At 44.4% G+C, this 17761-nt stretch overlaps 1 protein-coding gene across 4 annotated transcripts in view; it reads left to right on the top strand.

The window, feature by feature from the left end:
- FAM135B (family with sequence similarity 135 member B) overlaps positions 1 to 17761 on the top strand; it is a 1878784-nt gene that overhangs the window by 1313224 nt on the left and 547799 nt on the right. The window lies entirely within an intron of this gene.

Here is a 17761-nt window from a genome sequence, read left to right as displayed (position 1 = left end):
TTAGGATCTTAGCTTCAAAATGACAGCTACATTTCGGTTCTGGGACGTGCGGTTCAAATGTTACGGAGGTTTTCGTGAAGGTGGATTTTCAGAAATAAAGTCAAGATTTCAAAATGACAGATTGCGCTTTACAGATTTGGAATCAACAGGATGGACACACGATTCTATAATGCAGTTCTGGACAGGTTGAAATGGATGGGATAAGATTACTTTCAACTAAGAGATGACTATGTACAGTTCTAGACTAGATACTCACTCCTGGGCTTTAGAATGGAGTGGGCCTCGTCAAAGATCTGGTCAAGGGTTTGGCTGGGTTCTCTCGCCACCGGACAGGTCTCAGGCCGTCTTGGTTCTGCTCTCAGCACTGCACAGTGGTCTGGGTGGCCTCTTGAACTGGATCTGACGGGTTCTGGAGACAGCTCTGCTTTCTGGGTCTGGACCTTGGTTCTAGCACAGGGTTCTAGGTTAGAATAGCAAAACAGCACAGCCCGGCTGTTGGGTGTGAAAGCCCCTTGGCAGTTTAGGGGTTAGAATCAGGTTGCTAGATTCTGCAGGCCTGCTGGGAAGAGTTCAGCTTTTGGATTAGGCCTCTCTGCTTCAAGGTTCTAGAGTTTGGTTCTAAAGTCTGGTCTCTGGATCTATCTGGAGCCTAGAGTCTTCCGTCAGGGTGCTTCACCAAAAATAGTTAAATAGTGGAAAAGAGTGTGTCCTATCTGATATTGCAGTCCTTATTTATGTATTTTCAAAGTGGGTGGGGAGGCTGATTCTCTATGCCCAACCCTCTAAGGATTGTATTGGCCAAAAGATTTCCTTTCCCCTGACTGGAGAAAGGATCGGCGTGTCACCCGGTGTCATGTTTATGGCTTAGGTGAAAACACTCCCCTTTGTGTCTGTACAGCATATCTGATTTTTCATAAAACCCATATTTACAATATACACACTTGTTAATGCTACCTAAATTGTATGACAGATTGCTTGAGGTGCATTTCTGTTCAAGTCCCATGTTTCTATGAGCTTGGGTTCAGAAATGACCACTTATTCGCGCTTTTGGTGGGTATCCCAATATTGGTTCTGCACCAAATTTGAAACATGCATGCATATCCTCTCTGAGCATATTACTGTAATTTCTTAGGTTCAAAGCAAAAATACTGCAGCTACAATATGAATAAATTCTGGGGTTTAGTCTCAGAACATCGCACAGAGTCCAGCTTCGTCTTAAACTGTGAGTGAATTTTTCAATTTTACAATCTCAAAGTTTTACATTTTTGTCAGTTCAGTACACTTTGTTATAAGCATTTTTATAAAACATACATTTGCTTTGAATTCAATTCACATCTCAGTCTGGTCCGCCCCTAGAGCTGGGCTGAGTCAGATGGTCACATGTCTTGTTTCCTGCCAACACTTTGTTGACAGTTACACCCAAATTTAGCATATTCCTATTCAATCCAAAGAATCCATTGTCTTGACTGAGAGCAACAGGCGAGGGTGCCTCTTGTTAGTTCATGTTCACACCAGCCTATCAATCTCTTGGCCTAGGGCAGGGGAAGCTTCCTTTGTCCAGGGAAAAGGTGTGAAGGGTTCTCAGGGGAAGCAAACCTTTTGGAGTTTTAACTGCATCAGGTCACGTTATGATCAATTGTAACATAGTTCCTTGTAAAAAAAATACATTTATAAACTTAAAAGAAGCAACATATCTTTAAATCAAGTCTTTTTCAACATGAAATCATTGAGTGGCACTCTTATGTGGCATTTTGATGAAATTCTCTTCTTTTGGCATAGTTTGAGTTCAATGTAGAAGTTTACACAAATGGTTTTAAAACGCCGGCTTCTTGGTAGAGGCGAGTAACGGTACTGCACCCACTTTCCATCAGTATCTTTAAAAGGGGATTTTGCTCTGATAGCATATGATTCTTGCTGATATTGTATTGATGTGGATTCTTGCTGTATGGTAATGTGGAACACCCAACAAGAAGGTTGGATCTTTTTGGTGGTTTTATGAGCCATGATTTTAGCACATTTTTGACAATCAAGAAAACAGATTTTCAAACGGCTCTGTGTTTCTTTTTCAATCGGCATTGCTATTTCCAAGTGGTTTCAGGCTACTTTGTGCGTAACCCAATGGTGTTTTTTGGCAGTGATCTCCTGTGCTCACTACTGACATGTTAAGTGACTCCAATCAAGCACTCCCACTAAGTCAGTGCCTTGTCTGGGATTGCTCAAGGGAAGCCCTTATTTATATATTTTTATAGCAAGTTATACCCTGTATGATAAACCCTTGTATAACACCCCTCTCTATGAATCCCCCTGATCTCACTGAGCCAAGAAGTTGGTTTGTTTTGCAATTTAAAAGGTTTATTGAGAAAGTAAACAAAATATATATATCACACTTTTATGAATAAATTAATAATTGATAGCACACTTATGAATATAATGTTGATCAACAATAGATAATCTGACCCTAGCACATTTCTTTACAATCAATGAGGAGTTAGTAGAGGAAGGATAATGTAGCAGAAAATACTTTTATGGTTTCAAGGAAAAGCAATGAGGGAAAAATGCAGCACAATAATTAACTTGATATGATTTCAACAAAAGATAATATGATCACTTTTTCTTTGACAATTCCCTCCCCCTATGCAAGATAAGGAGATGGAAGGAGAGCACACAATTCTCAGGGATACAAAATGCAATACAAATTTCCAGTTGGTCAGTCCTACCAATGATTCAGGGATGGTTATCAGGTTGAAAACGAATTTTAGCAGTTCAAGCAAAAGAGGCTATCTTTGACAGGAGCTAATTTTTCAATTCGCAGCAATTTTTCTGAATGCGTCGAACACGATTACAGAATAACTATAAGGAATAGACAGTCTTGTTGGAAATATTAGAATCTTAGCTTTCAAGTTAACATTAAATCTCGTTCCTAGCACCTACGATTCCAAAGATACGGACAAGTTTCTGAAGGCAGTTTTTCAGAAATGAAATAATGATTAAAAATGGCAAAATGACCCTTTTACAGGTTTAAAATCTGAGAATGAACACACGATTCCTATGATGCAGTTCTGGACAGGTTCAAATGTTTTGAATCAGATTATTTTAAGCTAAGAGATTGGTTTTGCACAGTTCTGGCTGAGTACTCACACTATGAATTTGAAATAGGCCGTCAGGGTCTGGTCAGAAGGTTTGGACTGGACTCCTGGCGGGTGGTTCTGAAGTAACAGCTCTCAGGGTCAGCTCTGCTCTGCATTTCACAGCGGTCTGGTCTGGGTCTCTCTGGTTCTGGTCTCTCTGTATACAGCACTGCTTTCTGGGTCTGCTACCGGTTCTGGCAAAAGTTCTTGGCAAAGAATCCAACAGCTCGCCCGGCTATAGAATAGTTTGGTTAGATTGCTGGATTCTGAAGGCCTGCTGAGAAGAGTTCTCAGCTTGTCGGTTAGGCCGTGGCTTTAAGTTCTGTAGTCTATCTGGAGTCTAAGTTCTGGATGTTCCTTCTAGATGTTGTGTGGTCCGGCAAAATGCTCCGCAAGAAAATGGAAAATGAATGTCTTGCCTGTCCAAGCAGTCTCTTTTTATGTGTTTTGCAAATGGGTGTGTGTGTGGGCATAACTAAGCCTGCCCCTCACATCTTATCATTGGCCAAGCTCTCCTCTCTCCCTTGATTGGGGGAAGGAATGTAGTGTCATCAGGCATTAATTTTATGGCATACAGAAAGAACACTCCCCTTGTCAATTTGTACCCAAATCTATGTTTGATCCAAATACATATTTATCTATGTACCATTTTTCTAATATTATATGTCCAGTTAACATATTTTCTGTAGCTCCAAACCATCCGATCCCTGTCTTTGTAAGATATTGTGTCCATTTATGACAGAATTCTTCACTTTTCATCAAGAACACAACCTCTAAACTTTTCCAGAATTTACACAAACATGCAAATATGGCCATCAGATGATAAAGTGTCAGATTTTTATCATACAGACATTCAGAGTAATACCTTATTTTCCGCTACTACCCCCCAGAACATACCACAGAGTCCTAACACCTCTTAAAATGTGCACAGAAAAATCACAAGAATAATGATATTAATTATATAATTTTGACAAGTCCATACTATGAATTATCCATCTTTTTAAAATTATGCTCTGGCCCAGAGGGGTGTGGTTTCCCAAAGCACATGGTGGAATTTCTGGTTTGTCCACTTCCTCCGAATCAAGTTGCTCACAGAGGCACTGCCCCTCCCAGTTTCTCTCAAGAGGAAGCCATTTAGGACCCCCCCTAATTTAGCATTTGCCTGAGCCAAGGAAGGCTCATTGTTCTGTTTCCCTGCTCCCAGGTGCTCCTCCCCTGATTCAATCAGGGAGGTGTCATCTCCTTTTGGTGGGAACAGCAGAAGGCAGCCAGGCCTGGAATGCAGTGCGGGGCAAGTTTCAACTCCTGTCGGGGGTAGTTGCCAGGCAGAATTCAATCTCTTCACACCCGGCTTCAGCTAAATGTCACTTTTGTTCCAGTTTTCTTCATTCAAATCAAACTTAAATGTTTTACAAATGCAGCTAGAACGCTGATTCTAAGTTCAAAACTATGACCTTTAAACAGTTGCCACCTATGTGACACTCAACAGTAGGTCACTCATTTATTTTAAACATTTAGATTTTAGTGGCTTTCAGTCCAATTTAACTTAAGCTGCTGACATCCACAGCTCAGCCAGTTTCATTATGAACATTATTTTAGGCTCTTTCTTTTCCAGATTTTGTATGCACACAAGATTTCATTCTGCCAAATGTCTGCTGGTGTTCAGTGAGATTTTTGAATATCTTGCAATGTTTAAAATAGGCATTTTTAGCTCGCATTTCAGAGAAACAAAGGTGATTTCAAAGCGCTTTCTGAGCTAACAGGCACTGCTGTTTTTTCCTTTGGCACCACGTTTCACTCATGGTGCTTCTGCCCCATCATGCTCACACTGGTGTGTGGCAGGTCAGGCGACCATTTTGGTGTGCGCAAAAACTGTGCGGTTTTCCTGGATTCTGGCGCAAATGTGGGCTTTTCGGTCATCTTGGATTTTCTGAGCCCACGGCACCAAATGTTGCAGCATAATAACTCGAACATGGGTCAAAACCCCTGACAGACATAGGCCCAAAGTAGATGGTGGCCTATTTTTCAGGTTTTCACTGCACACTTTCTGGTGATTTCTGGCGAGCAGCATGCTTTCAGGCGGCCATTATGATATTTCTGCTGCCAGCAATGCACAGAGATGTTGCAGGGCTTGGATGAGTGGGTTGATTCATCCCACAAGCCCCCCTCTTGCAATGGCCGTTGAACTTCCATCAATGGAACTTCGCAAGACTGGGATGTAAGCCTCATCTCTCTGGATTACACAAATGGCAACGTTCATGGTCTTTTCCTACATCAGGGGTGGATCGATCGGTTCTCCTCGCCATTCCTGATGGGAGTATTGAGCGATACCCCGGGCCCCTCGGATCTTTGCTCCCGGTCCCGGGTCGTCCTCCTTGGTCAGTCTCAGTCAACTATAGGTTACCTCTCCTAGGATGACAAAGCAATAACATATTCGTAGACATTTCCCCACCACTACTAATGTAGTGGGGCGGACATATACATTTGGTAAATCAGGAGACATTTGCATTATTGTATTTTATAGAATATATAGGGAATATTTTAGGGTTGGAATGTTATGGATCTGGAGTGGCCCCCACTGGGGTTCCAGAAGACTCCTCCAGTTGCTGCAGAGTGTACCTAGGATGGCAACACTTCAGCTGATTAATATGCACCCACTTGTCTTCCCCCTCTGCCAACCTGCCTTTAGGGATGCAGATCTTGTAGGCGACTGGTGAGATCTTGTCTACAATTTCAAAAGGTCCCTTCCTGGTAGGCAGAAATTTCTGCTGTTTGGCCTGGTTCCTTTGGAAATTGTATAGATAAACCCAGTCTCCTACATTGTATTCTTTCCTGGTAGTCTTTAAGTCATATTGGGTCTTCATACTGTCGGCTGATCTTTCTAGATTTCGCTGAGCATAGGCAAAAGCATGTTGAAGGTGTTTTCTTAAATTTTCATCATACTCATGAGTTGTGGAGGCATTGATCAATGTCTGCTCTTGGGTCCTGTAGATCTAATGCTGGGGAAGCACCATCCTGCGTCCAGTCATCAGCTCAAACGGTGACATTTTAGTTGCAGATGAAGGGGTAGATCTGATGGCCATTAGGACAAGAGATAATCGGATATCCCACCTTGGCCCAGAATCTGCCACAAACTTTTTTAATATGCTCACAATGGTTTTGTTGTAACGTTCCACTGCACCACTTGAGGCTAGCCGGTAAGCAATGTGTAGCTTCCTTTTAACCCCAAGTATCTCCCACATCTTTGTCATTACTTCGCTGGTGAAATGGCTACCTCTGTCTGACTCAATCCTTTAGGGTAGTCCAAAACGTGAAAAGATGTGATTGATCATCAGGGAAGCTGCTGTTTCTGCCTTGCATTTTGGGGCGGGAGACATTCCACCCATTTAGTAAATAAGCATGTCACAGTCAACATGTACTTATTCCCCCTAGTGGAGCGAATCACGGGCACAATGAAATCTACTTGCAAATCTGACCATGGCAGTGTCATCCCCCTCTATTGGAGAGGCGCACGGTGTGTGAGGGATGTTGGCTGAAATTGTGCACACACAAGACACCCCTTCAAGTATTGGTTGAGGTCCTGCCCCATGTGTGGCCAGTATGCAACCTCTCTTAAGATTTCAAGTGTTGTATGAAACTCCCTATGACCGGCTGTGGCCGCATCATGGGCGTGACTTAACATCAGGCTTCGGAATGAGGTAGGAACCACCCACTGATCATGGCCAGCTAGGGATTTCCTCACCAACAAACCGTCTTGGATTCAGAACATTTTTGGACATTTCATCAACACTCTGAGGTCCTCTTTCCCAATGTAATCAGTATCTGCCAGGGGAAAGTTTTCAGGGTCCTCAATGTGTTGATAAAACTTACCAATTATTGGATCCCCCTTCTGAGCCGTAATCAAATCAGCATCTGGGGTCTCCTTACTCCATTGTGCAGTTGAAAGATCATTGTGAGCATTTGTCTGGGACCTAGTGATAGCAGTGACCTGAATATCCCCCAACAGGGACTCTATCTCTATAAAATCCCCTTGGATGGCTCCGGTTTTGGCCAGCTGATCAGCTAAGTCATTTCCAGTTTTGTCTGGTCCCTCTACTTTGGAATGACCCTTGATCTTTTTCCAGTAGATGGTCATCCCATTCGAGGTGACCAGATCATCAATATTTTGAATTAACTTCCTAAGTTTCAAGGGTTTGTTATTCGCACATAGCATGCCTCTGGTTTTCCAATTAACCAGGTGCTCCATGAACCCGTTCCGTACATAATCTGAATCTGTGATTATGACCAGTTTGTGGAGTTGATGTTGGACAGCAGTGCAGATGGCTTGATGCACAGCCATCAACTCTGCCACTTGACTACTTCAGGGACCAATCTTGTACCCAGCGGAGGGTTCTGGGGACTCATTCACCCATGCATTCCCTACGCCGGCCACAAGTTCTTTTTACCCGTTGTTGTCAACATGGTAAGAGCATCCATCCACATAGGCAGTGGGCATTCCCTCACACTTGTCTTCTTCAAAGACTTTGTGTGGGGACTCGAGGTATGCCTCCATGTTGTCCTTGATTTTTAGACTTTCGTCCTCGAGAAAGTTTACTCTGGTACTATCATGCAAGCCAGCAAGACCTTGCACGAGGGGACTCTTCTTGTTTTGGCCATATTTGATCTCCACAGGAAAGCCTTGCATTGGCAGAATCCATGAAGTAATTCAGGAATTTCTCACATTTCCAGCCCGGATTCTGTCACTTTGGCGATATTGCAGAGGCTGGTGTGGAGTCTCCACTATGATGTGCTCCCCCTGGATAAACGGGGGGTAATTCTTCAATGCCCACACCGTTGCCAGGAGTTTCTTCTCACAATCGTTGAATTTTTCCTCCACAGAGGATAAAGTTTTACTCGCATAGGAGATTACTTTATTGACCTTGTCATGCTTTTGGTATAAGACTGCAGTCAAGCATGTATTAGAGAACCCTGTCTCCAAGAAGAACTCATTGTTTCTGACAGGGTAAGCTAGGCAAGGCGCTTGTGAGAGGCTTCTTTTGAGTTGCCTTACTGCCTCAGATTGTTCTGGACCCCATTAACACTTGACCCCCACTTCAAAAGATGAATCAGGGATCTAGTGATCTCTGCGTAGCCCTCAATGAAATTTCTACTGTAATTAGTCAGTCCAAGGAGCTCCTTAGTTCCCGCAGAGTTGTGGGGTCCTTCAGTTTCTGGAGTGCTTCCACCTTCTTTTCCTGGGGACAGAGACCCTGAGGAGTAATATACTGCCCCAAGAAGTTAACACGGATTCTACACCTCTGTGCTTTCTGAAAGGAAAGTTTTGCTCCGGCAGCGGTCAACTGTGTCAGAACATAACGGATCTCCATTATGTGTTCCTCCACAGTTAAGATTTTGATGAGGACATCATCTACATAGGCCAGGTTACCCCTCTCACCCAGGTCGGGCATGACCTTATGCAGAAAAATGTTGAACTCATTGCCGGATTTGAGGTATCCGAATGGAGTCCGGGTCCATGTGTACTGCTGGCCGCAAAAGGCAATATCCAGCTTTCATTGGTCCTCCCTATTGACAGGCACAGTCCAGTATCCATTGGTCAGGTCCATTGCAGTGAATACCTGTGACCCCTGGATCTGAGCCAGCCCTTGGTCAATGTAGGGAAGAGGCCATCGGGAAGTATGGACCCGTTTGTTGAGCTCCCTGAGGTCGGTGCAGAATCTCCACTGGCCGTTTGGCTTCAATATCCCCTGCACCGGATTATTGAAGGTGCTGTGGACTGGACGGATTATCCCACGGGACTCAAGGTTCTTCATGATTTCAGTAAGGGACTCCATTGATGCAAGAGGCAAGCAATATTGCTTACAAACACTGGAGACATACCAAGGTCTGTGGGAATTGTGGTTGTGTGGATGTCGGTGCGACCACAGTCATATGAGTCCACCGCAAAGAGATCTTGAAAATCCAAGAACATTTTTTCAACTTTTGCTTCTGCTCCAGAGTCACACAGGCATCAGCTAGGTTGACTCTCTCTTCAACCATCTGCCTGAAGCCTGGAAAGACTTGTGGTTTTGCTATCTCAGCTGCCTCCTCCAGCTGGGTGGAGAAGTCCCTGGTCAGAGTGCTGATTTGGACTGGTGGCTTCAGGTGGGAAAGGCAGACCACATGGACCTGGAAAATCACCTCATCCCTTCTGAAGTCACAAGTCACATCTTCCTTGCCATAAGGGTAGGAAGTGTACACCAGGAAGTTCCCCCCATGCCGGGTAAAGATCCTATCTGTTGTAGTGCTGTCATCACTTTCACTGTCAAAACAGTCCTTGGGGATTGGTCCTAACAATTAATTTTGTAGATCAATGGAAAAATGTCGGTCATCAACTGCCATTCCAATAATGGTGCCTGTGGCTGGAGTGATACTCTTAAAGTCGCTGTTATCCACCTCTATTGGAATGGTGTCATGTTCTATATTGACTAATGGTGTTGGGTTTACCCCCAACCCTTCCTGTTGGAGAGAAGCATTTAAATGAATGTAAGCATCAGGGTTTTTCAATTGCTGTCCTCTTTTAACTTTCACTTCCAGGGAGAATTGTCGGGTCCTTTCTGGGATGGTGACTTCCTCTACAATCTGAATTTCAACTGCGTAAGGTAGCAATTGAGCTGACCTAAATGCTTTCTCTGGATCGTCAAAGCCCATGGGATTATCCGCTAATCGGGACCAAGCTTTGAAGTTTATTAGGTCCAAACTAATTGCAAAGCGATTGAGAATATCACTGCCTAAGTAAAATGCGGAGGTGACGTCTCGCACGACCCAACAATTATGAACTATGCTCTTGTTGTCAATGCAGATTTTGAGCATACACCTGCTTGGCAGGAGATGTTTGCAATTGGGTGCTTCCAAATCCATTTCCCATTTGTCTATCAGTTTGAATGTGGGAATGGCTGGATCTTTTGGGAGTTGGCGGAACATGGCTTCGCTGATGAAGCTCTTACCATGGTTCACACACACTCGGGCGAGGACAGAGTCCTTCCCTTCATTTAACTGAACAGGGATGAACAACTGCTCTCCAATTTGCTGAATATCAGCCAGGCTCTGAGCTGATTTCACATCTTTCTGGACTATTGAAGTGGGAATGTCTGATTGTGGATTGGTAAAGAATTTGAGAGTTTTTCCTTCTAGTCTGGAATACCACCTCAAACTGGAAGGAAGGTTGATTTTCAGAAATAGAGAGGACCCCCCATCACCAGTCTGTTGTCCTACTGCTATTACTGTCACATCTGGAATTTGGTCATTCTGGAAGTGAAATTCGAATTGATCAGATTTTTGTTCAACTATGTGGCATGAGCCGTTTAAACTAACATGGTTGACACTCTGTTTCAAATTCATGGGCCGGCTAGTCTAGGTCCAGAGGACCTTGTTTATGCAATCTATTAGGGGTGACAACCTTCTCAGGAGGTCATTCCCTAGTAAAAAAGGGGTGCCCTCTGCAATCACAACTATGACCGGGTGCTTTACCTTGTGTCTCCCAATTTTAATGTCCAAATCCGCAGTCCCCTCAACGGGAATTTCCTTCCCGTCAAAGTTCTGAAGTTGTCCAGGAAGAGATGTGAGAGGAATTTGGTAATTCTCCCCCCTTCCTGAATTTAGTTCATCAAAGGCCTTTTTGGACAGAAGGGTAGCTTGGGATCCAGTGTCCACCAGTGCCAAAATTGTACCCTGCTCCTGTACTTGAACCGGGGCATAGTATCTTCCCTCCTTCTCCTCAAGGGGGCACAGATAATGCACATTTTTGGACAACTGGTGGGTTAATTTTCTGGTTTTGGACATTGAGAGAGAAGAGATTTGGGCAGAATTCTGTGGGGAGTCTTGGGAATCTGAAAGAAAAAGTTGGTAACTGGAGATAGGAGAAATTTTGAGTTCCCTTGGTTCCGGTTCTGGGCCCCCCCCCCTTTTTGGAGTCAGTCACCTGGATGGGTTTGAACCAGGGGATTTTCTTGCTGTTGGTTCTGGGATGGGATGATGGGCGGCGCTAGCTCAGTTCCCACATCTACCCAGTCTGGACGTGAATCCCTAGGGACCCATTTTTCTTTGGGAGGAGTTCCCCCATCTCTGAAGGAGAAGATCCTTTTCCCAGGATCCTCTGAGGATCCCTCTCCTTCAAATTGGAAGATCTGTACCTCCTCCACAAAATGGGTCTGTTTGGGTCCTTTGTTTCTCCTACCCCCCCTCTGCTCCTTGGGTGGCAGACTTCCAGGGGCAGGAGATTTTGTTTCCGTTTCCTGGGTTTCTAGGGGCTGTTTACAAGTGGGGAAGGAAGCTTCCTCCAAGGCTTTACACCCCCCTCCCCTTGTGCCTCCTCCCTGGGAACAGGTTGGTTGTCGGGGTGCTGCCCCGTCATTGTTCTGGAGCTCCAGGTCCAGAGTTGGGGGCATTCTGCGCCGGCATGCTCATCTGAGGGTTCTGCTGAGCCCTCAGCATGTGACCCAGATCCTGTGCCATATTTTGGACCTGGCGCTCTAACTGTGAAACTCGCTCAGGCTGATACGGGTTTTTGTTTTCTCCCCTGGGCTGATCCCGGAAAGGGTAGCTGTACCTTCTCTGGTAGTACCCCGGGTTGGGAAGATTTGGGTACCCCTCCACCTTTGGCCTTCCCTCTCCCGGATTAGGTTGTCTGGGCTCAGGGAAGTGGGGAAAGAAGGATGTATGATTTTGGGATTGGAAGTTCTGTGGGTACCTGGAGAAAAAGTTCTGCCCAGGATTTGGGGAATTTCTGCCCTCCTGGGGGAAGTTAGGAGGGAAGTTCCCTGGGTTAAGTGCTTGGTTGAACCCCTCCCCCTTGGGCTGGAGGAGTCCACACATATCCCAGGATGGGTTGGTTTCCCTTGTAGCTGGGACTTACATAGTCAGGGGAGTGAGGGACCCCATTTGTGGGACTACCTCTTGACTCCCTGTCTGTGACTGGCCCGAGGGCCTTCTGTGCTTCAAATTATGATGTGCAGGCAGATTTTTAGGCCCCCTCATCTCCAAATCTAAAATAGGGGCAACCTTTACCTCTGCCACCTTGGTCCGTTTGTGGGTTTTCTGAGCATTATTTTTTATTTTCTATGGGCTTCTGCACCTCATAGATTTGGGTGGCCTGTTCAATGACCCAGTCTAGTGATCTTTTCTCATGAAAATCTCTCACTAGCTTGGTCATGATGTATTTGGGTAAGGCATGGAAAAAAGTGTTAACAAATTCTTTACTGTCTGTGCGCACCCTTTTGGTAGTCTGCGCAAAGGCACGCCTCAACTCCTGCACAAATTCTTGTGGGGCCTGATCCCCCCCACATTTTATATTGTAGGCTGCCTTGCGAGCCTCTTGAGGTTTTCTATGAACAGAAAAGTGCTTTAAAATGGCCGCCCCATATGTGGACCATCTTGAATGATTTTGGCCTTCAAGCCCCGCAAAGAATCTGGAGTATTCTGGGGAGAATGTCCATTTTACGTACTGAATGCAGCTACTGCTGTCTTTCAAATGGAAAGTCTCCATCATTTTCTCAAAGAGCTCTATGTGTTCCCACACAGAATAGTTGGCGTTTTTGTGATAAGGTGTGATGACACTCCTTATTGCCTTAATCTGTTTTAAGGGGTCTTTAAGCAAGGCCCTTTTTGCCTTATTGGCCTTCTTGGTTTGGGTAACCCTGGTCCATTCATCCTCTGACTCAGAAGCACTGCTCCCAGAGGTGCCCGTCTGATTTTCAAGGTTTTCCCGGATTCTGCAAGCCTGGGAATGGCTGGCAGAATGTGGGGTCCTAGTCTCCTGTGTCCCGGGGCGCTCAGAGGAGTCTTCTGATTCCTCCTTGCTCCCAGGATTTGATGGGTACCCCCTCACTGTCCTTATTGGGCAGAGGTTTTCAGGATGCCCTTAGTGGGCCTACTCTCCTGGGGTTCCCCCCTAAACTTCACAGTACTTGGGTGCCCATACCCAGATGCCCGCCCATCCATGCCTGGGAGGTACTGGTCCATGAGTTCCATATTTCTGACTGGATAGTAATCTGCCATCCCCGTGGCCCTGGGCTCATGTGCGCAAGTAGACATGGGGGTGGCAGAGTCCAGGGACTGGGAGAGATGAAGGCCTCTGGTACTAGGGCTCCTGAGGTTATGATCAGGTGTTTCCCTTTCCCAGCGAACCTCATCTCTATCAGTCCCTGCTCCCTGTTGCCATGCAAGAGCCTGTGATTTAAGTTCCTCAATCAAGGCCTTGCTATACTCTATCAGTCTCTCCTGCATGGCTACCTGTTGCTGGAGCCTATCGTTGTGCTGACAGAGAGCCTCATTCTCTCTCTGTGCTTCCTGGTTTGTCCTGGAGTACTGGGCCATTCTTTGCTACAGGAGGTTTACCTCCTGAGTCCCATCCCTACTGGCCTGCTCCTTTCTTGCCAGAGCATCTTCCACCCTTGTGGTGTGCTCCAACAAGTTTTGATGCTCTTTTTGGAGATCACCAAATCCCTGGGTCCCACTCCATTCAAAAGCCTAGGAGTGAGTATCTAGTCTAGAACTGTACATAGACATCTCTTAGTTTAAAGTAATCTTATCCCATCCATTTCAACCTGTCCAGAACTGCATTATAGAATCTTGTGTCCATCCTGTTGATTCCAAATCTGTAAAGCGCAATCTGTCATTTTGAAATCTTGACTTTATTTCTGAAAATCTACCTTCACAAAAACCTCCGTAACTTTTGAACCCCACGTCCTAGAAACAAAATCTAGCTGTCATTTTGAAGCTAAGATCCTAAGCTTTCCGACAAATCTAGACATTCCAATTCTTTATAGTTTTTCCATAATCACGTTTTACGCACGCGGGATTTAGCTCCATTTCATCAATAGCTGTTTCTTGTTTTCAATTGCTGAAATTTGTTTCCAATTTGATAATCATTCATGAATCATTGCTAGTGTTGACCTGAAGCAATCCAAAGTAACTATCACTTATCCTGAATCTCCTTTAGTGAATTAAAATCATTTTAGCATATTTTTCCATTCATTGCAATCACATTCAAAAGTATTTTTGCCTGTGTTTAAAATCATACCTGTTTTCTCTAAGCTTGCTGGGGGAACTGGGATTGAACTGCATTATTGATTGTATTCTTGAAACCTGTGTGCCCTAATTTCTATCTCATCATATTGCGTAGGGGGGAGTGAGTAGTCACAGGGGAAAAAGTGATCACACTATCTTTTGATTGAAATCATATCAAGTTTATTTCTGTGTTGCATTTTTCCCATTATTGCATTTCCTTGAATCCATATAAAGTATTCTCTGATACAGTATCCTTCCTATTCCTACTCCTTAGTGATTAAAGAGATTGTTGACACTGTAATATTACACATTGCTGATTACCGTTCATATTCATAAGTGAGCTATACCGATATTATTTCGTTCATAAAAGTGTGATATATATATTGTTTAATTCTTCAAATAAACCTTTTAATCTGCAAAGCAAACCTACTTCTTGGCTCAGTGAGGTCAGGGGGATTCAAAGAGAGGGGCGTTATATAAGGGTTCATCATCCAGATTTAAAGAACTATGACATAAAAATATATAAATAAGGGCTTCCATTGACTAGGCATTGATTTAGTTGGAGTGCTGGATTGAAGTCACTTACAGATTGGGGGCTCGGTAGACGGGACTTCTGGATTAGATCTACCACTTGTGCAGCTTAATACAGTGTGCTAACTGACAGGATACATAAATCCTGTTGGGCTACTACGCTGTGTTACACTGTAAAAGCACCCCTTAAAAAGGAACGCTCTCAGGAAACGGTCTGTTTTGCAAAATAAAATAATAAACTTGTGTAAGTCAGGAAGGAAATCAATTTCCAGAATGGTGACATTGGTAGACATCAAGGTAGCTAGAGAGCACCTTTTACAAAAGCTATTTGCGAGAGGTGTGTGGACTGAGCAGGACCAGAATGTGTGGTTGCAGGTAATCACTCACCAGGTCACTGCAACTGGGTTAGACATCTGGAAAGATCAGGGTCCCTTACACGTGGCCCTGAGTGAACTATATATGGCCCCTAAGGCCAGGGATGAGCATGACAAGATTGTCAGGATAGCGGCATATTTATATTTATATATGGGAGCCGTACAGGACAAATGTGCTGAAGGCCAAGATCTGGCAAATAGGCAACTGATAGCATTAGAGAAGGCCCAATCTGATCTGGACTCTTCTGAGCAGAGGTTGCAGAGGAGCCAGGAGTCAGAAAATGATAGTAGGCAGTATTTGGTTAAAATCAAAGAGGATATGTGTATTCTACAACAGGAAAGGGCAGACCAGGATACCAGAATTCTGACCTTGCAGAACAAGTATCAACAAGGTTTGGACTCCCTACTGCAGAGCCAGAAAAAGCTGGAGCAACAACTGGACTTCAACAGGGCATGCACAGAGCAGGTAGCCACCCTGCAAAGCCACCTAGATAGAGTGAAGGCAGAGAGCAATACATTGATTTTAAAAGACCTGGATACCCAGGCAGAATTTGAGGAAGAGTGCCAGAAAGCTGGTGCCCTTCAAAGGCAGAGGGACGACCTGGTGGCACAGAGGCATGCTCTTGATCAGGAAAGGCCAGGAAGTCTACCACTTAAAAGGGAAGCTGCAGGAAAATCAAAGATCTGGTCAAGGGTTTGGCTGGGTTCTCTTGCCAACGGACAGGTCTCAGGCCCTCTGGGTTCTGCTGCCAGCACTGCACGGCGGTCTGGGTGGCCTCTTGAACTGGATCTGACAGGTTCTGGAGACAGCTCTGCTTTCTGGGTCTGGACCTTGGTTCTAGCACAGGGTTCTAGGCTAGAATAGCAAAACAGCACAACCTGGCTGTTGGATGTGAGAGCCCCTTGGCAGTTTAGGGGTTAGAATCAGGTTGCTAGATTCTCCAGGCCTGCTGAGAAGAGTTCAGCTTTTGGATTAGGCCTCTCTGCTTCAAGGTTCTAGAGTGTGGTTCTAGAGTCTGGTCTCTGGATCTATCTGGAGTCTGGAGTCTTCCGTCAGGGTGCTTCACCAAGAATAGTTGAATAGTGGAAAAGAGTGTGTCCTATCTGTCCTAGCAGTCCATATTTATGTGTTTTCAGAGAGGTTGGCGAGGCTGATTCCCTATGCCCAACCCTCTAAGGATTGGATTGGTCAAAGGATTTCCTTTCTCCTGACTGGAGAAAGGATCAGCGTGTCACCCGGTGTCATGTTTATGGCTTAGGAGAAAACACTCCCCTTTGTGTCTGTACAGCATATCTGATTTTTCATAAAACCCATATTTACAATATACACACTTGATAATGCTACCTAAATTGCATGGCAGATTGCTTGAGGTGCCTTTCTGTTCAAGTCCCATGTTTCTACGAGCTTGGGTTCAGAAATGACCACTTATTCGCACTTTTCGTGGGTTTCCCAAAATTGATTTTGCACCAAATTTGATACATGCATGCATATCCTCTCTGAGCATATTACTGTAATTTCTTAGGTTCATAGCAAAAACACTGCAGATACAGTTTGAATAAATTCCGGGGTTTAGTCTCAGAACATCGCACAGAGTCCAGCTTCGTCTTAAACTGTCAGTGAATTTTTCAATTTCACAATCTCAAAGTTTTACATTTTTGTTAGTTCAGTGCACTTTGTTATAAGCATTTTTATAAAACATACATTTGCTTTCAATTCAATTCACATCTCATTCTGGTCCGCCCGTAGAGCTGGGCTGAGTCAGATGGTCACATGTCTTGTTTCCTGCCAACACTTTGTTGACAGTTACACCCAAATTTAGCATATTCCTATTCAATCCAAAGAATCCATTGTCTTGACTGAGAGCAACAGGCCAGGGTTCCTCGTGCTAGTTTCTGTTCACACTAGCCTGTCAATCTCTTGGCCCGGGGAAGCTTCCTTTGTCCAGGGAAAAGGTGTGAAGGGTTCTCAGGGGAAGCAAGCCTTTTGGAGTTTTAACTGCATCAGGTTACTTTCTGATCAATTGTAACATAGTTCCTTGTAAAAAAAATATATTTATAAACTTAAAATAAGCAACATATCTTTAAATTGAGTCTTTTTCAACATCAAATCACGGAGTGGCACTCTTATGTGGCATTTTGATGGAATGCTCTTCTTTTGGCATAGTTTGAGTTAAATGTAGAAGTTTACACAAATGGTTTTGAAATGCCGGCTTCTTGGTAGAGGCGAGTAACGGTACTGCACCCATTTTTGACAGCTGTATTTCCATCAGTTTCTTCAAAAGGGGATTTTGCTCTGATAGCATATGATTCTTGCTGATATTGTATTGATGTGGATTCTTGCTCTAGAGTAATGTGGAACACCCAACAAGAAGGTTGGATCTTTTTGGTGGTTTTATAAGCCATGATTTTAGCACATTTTTGACAATCAAGAAAACGGATTTTCAAACGGCTCTGTGTTACTTTTTCAATCAGCTTTGCTATTTCCAAGTGGTTTCAGGCTATTTTGTGGGTAACCCAATGGTGGTTTTTGGCAGTGATCTCCTGTGCTCACTACTGACAAAGGCCCAAAGTAGATGGTGGCCTATTTTTCAGGTTTTCACTGTGCACTTTCTGGTGATTTCTGGCGAGCAGCATGCTTTCCGGCGGCCATTATGATGTTTCTGCTGCCAGCAATGCACAGTGATG

This window comes from Ambystoma mexicanum, chromosome 5q (genome assembly GCF_040938575.1).
Source record: "Ambystoma mexicanum isolate Mex_15411 chromosome 5q, UKY_AmexF1_1, whole genome shotgun sequence".
NCBI classification, from domain to species: domain Eukaryota; kingdom Metazoa; phylum Chordata; class Amphibia; order Caudata; family Ambystomatidae; genus Ambystoma; species Ambystoma mexicanum.
The sequence above is the reverse complement of the archived record's forward strand: the minus strand, read 5'-3'. Positions and strand labels throughout refer to the sequence as shown.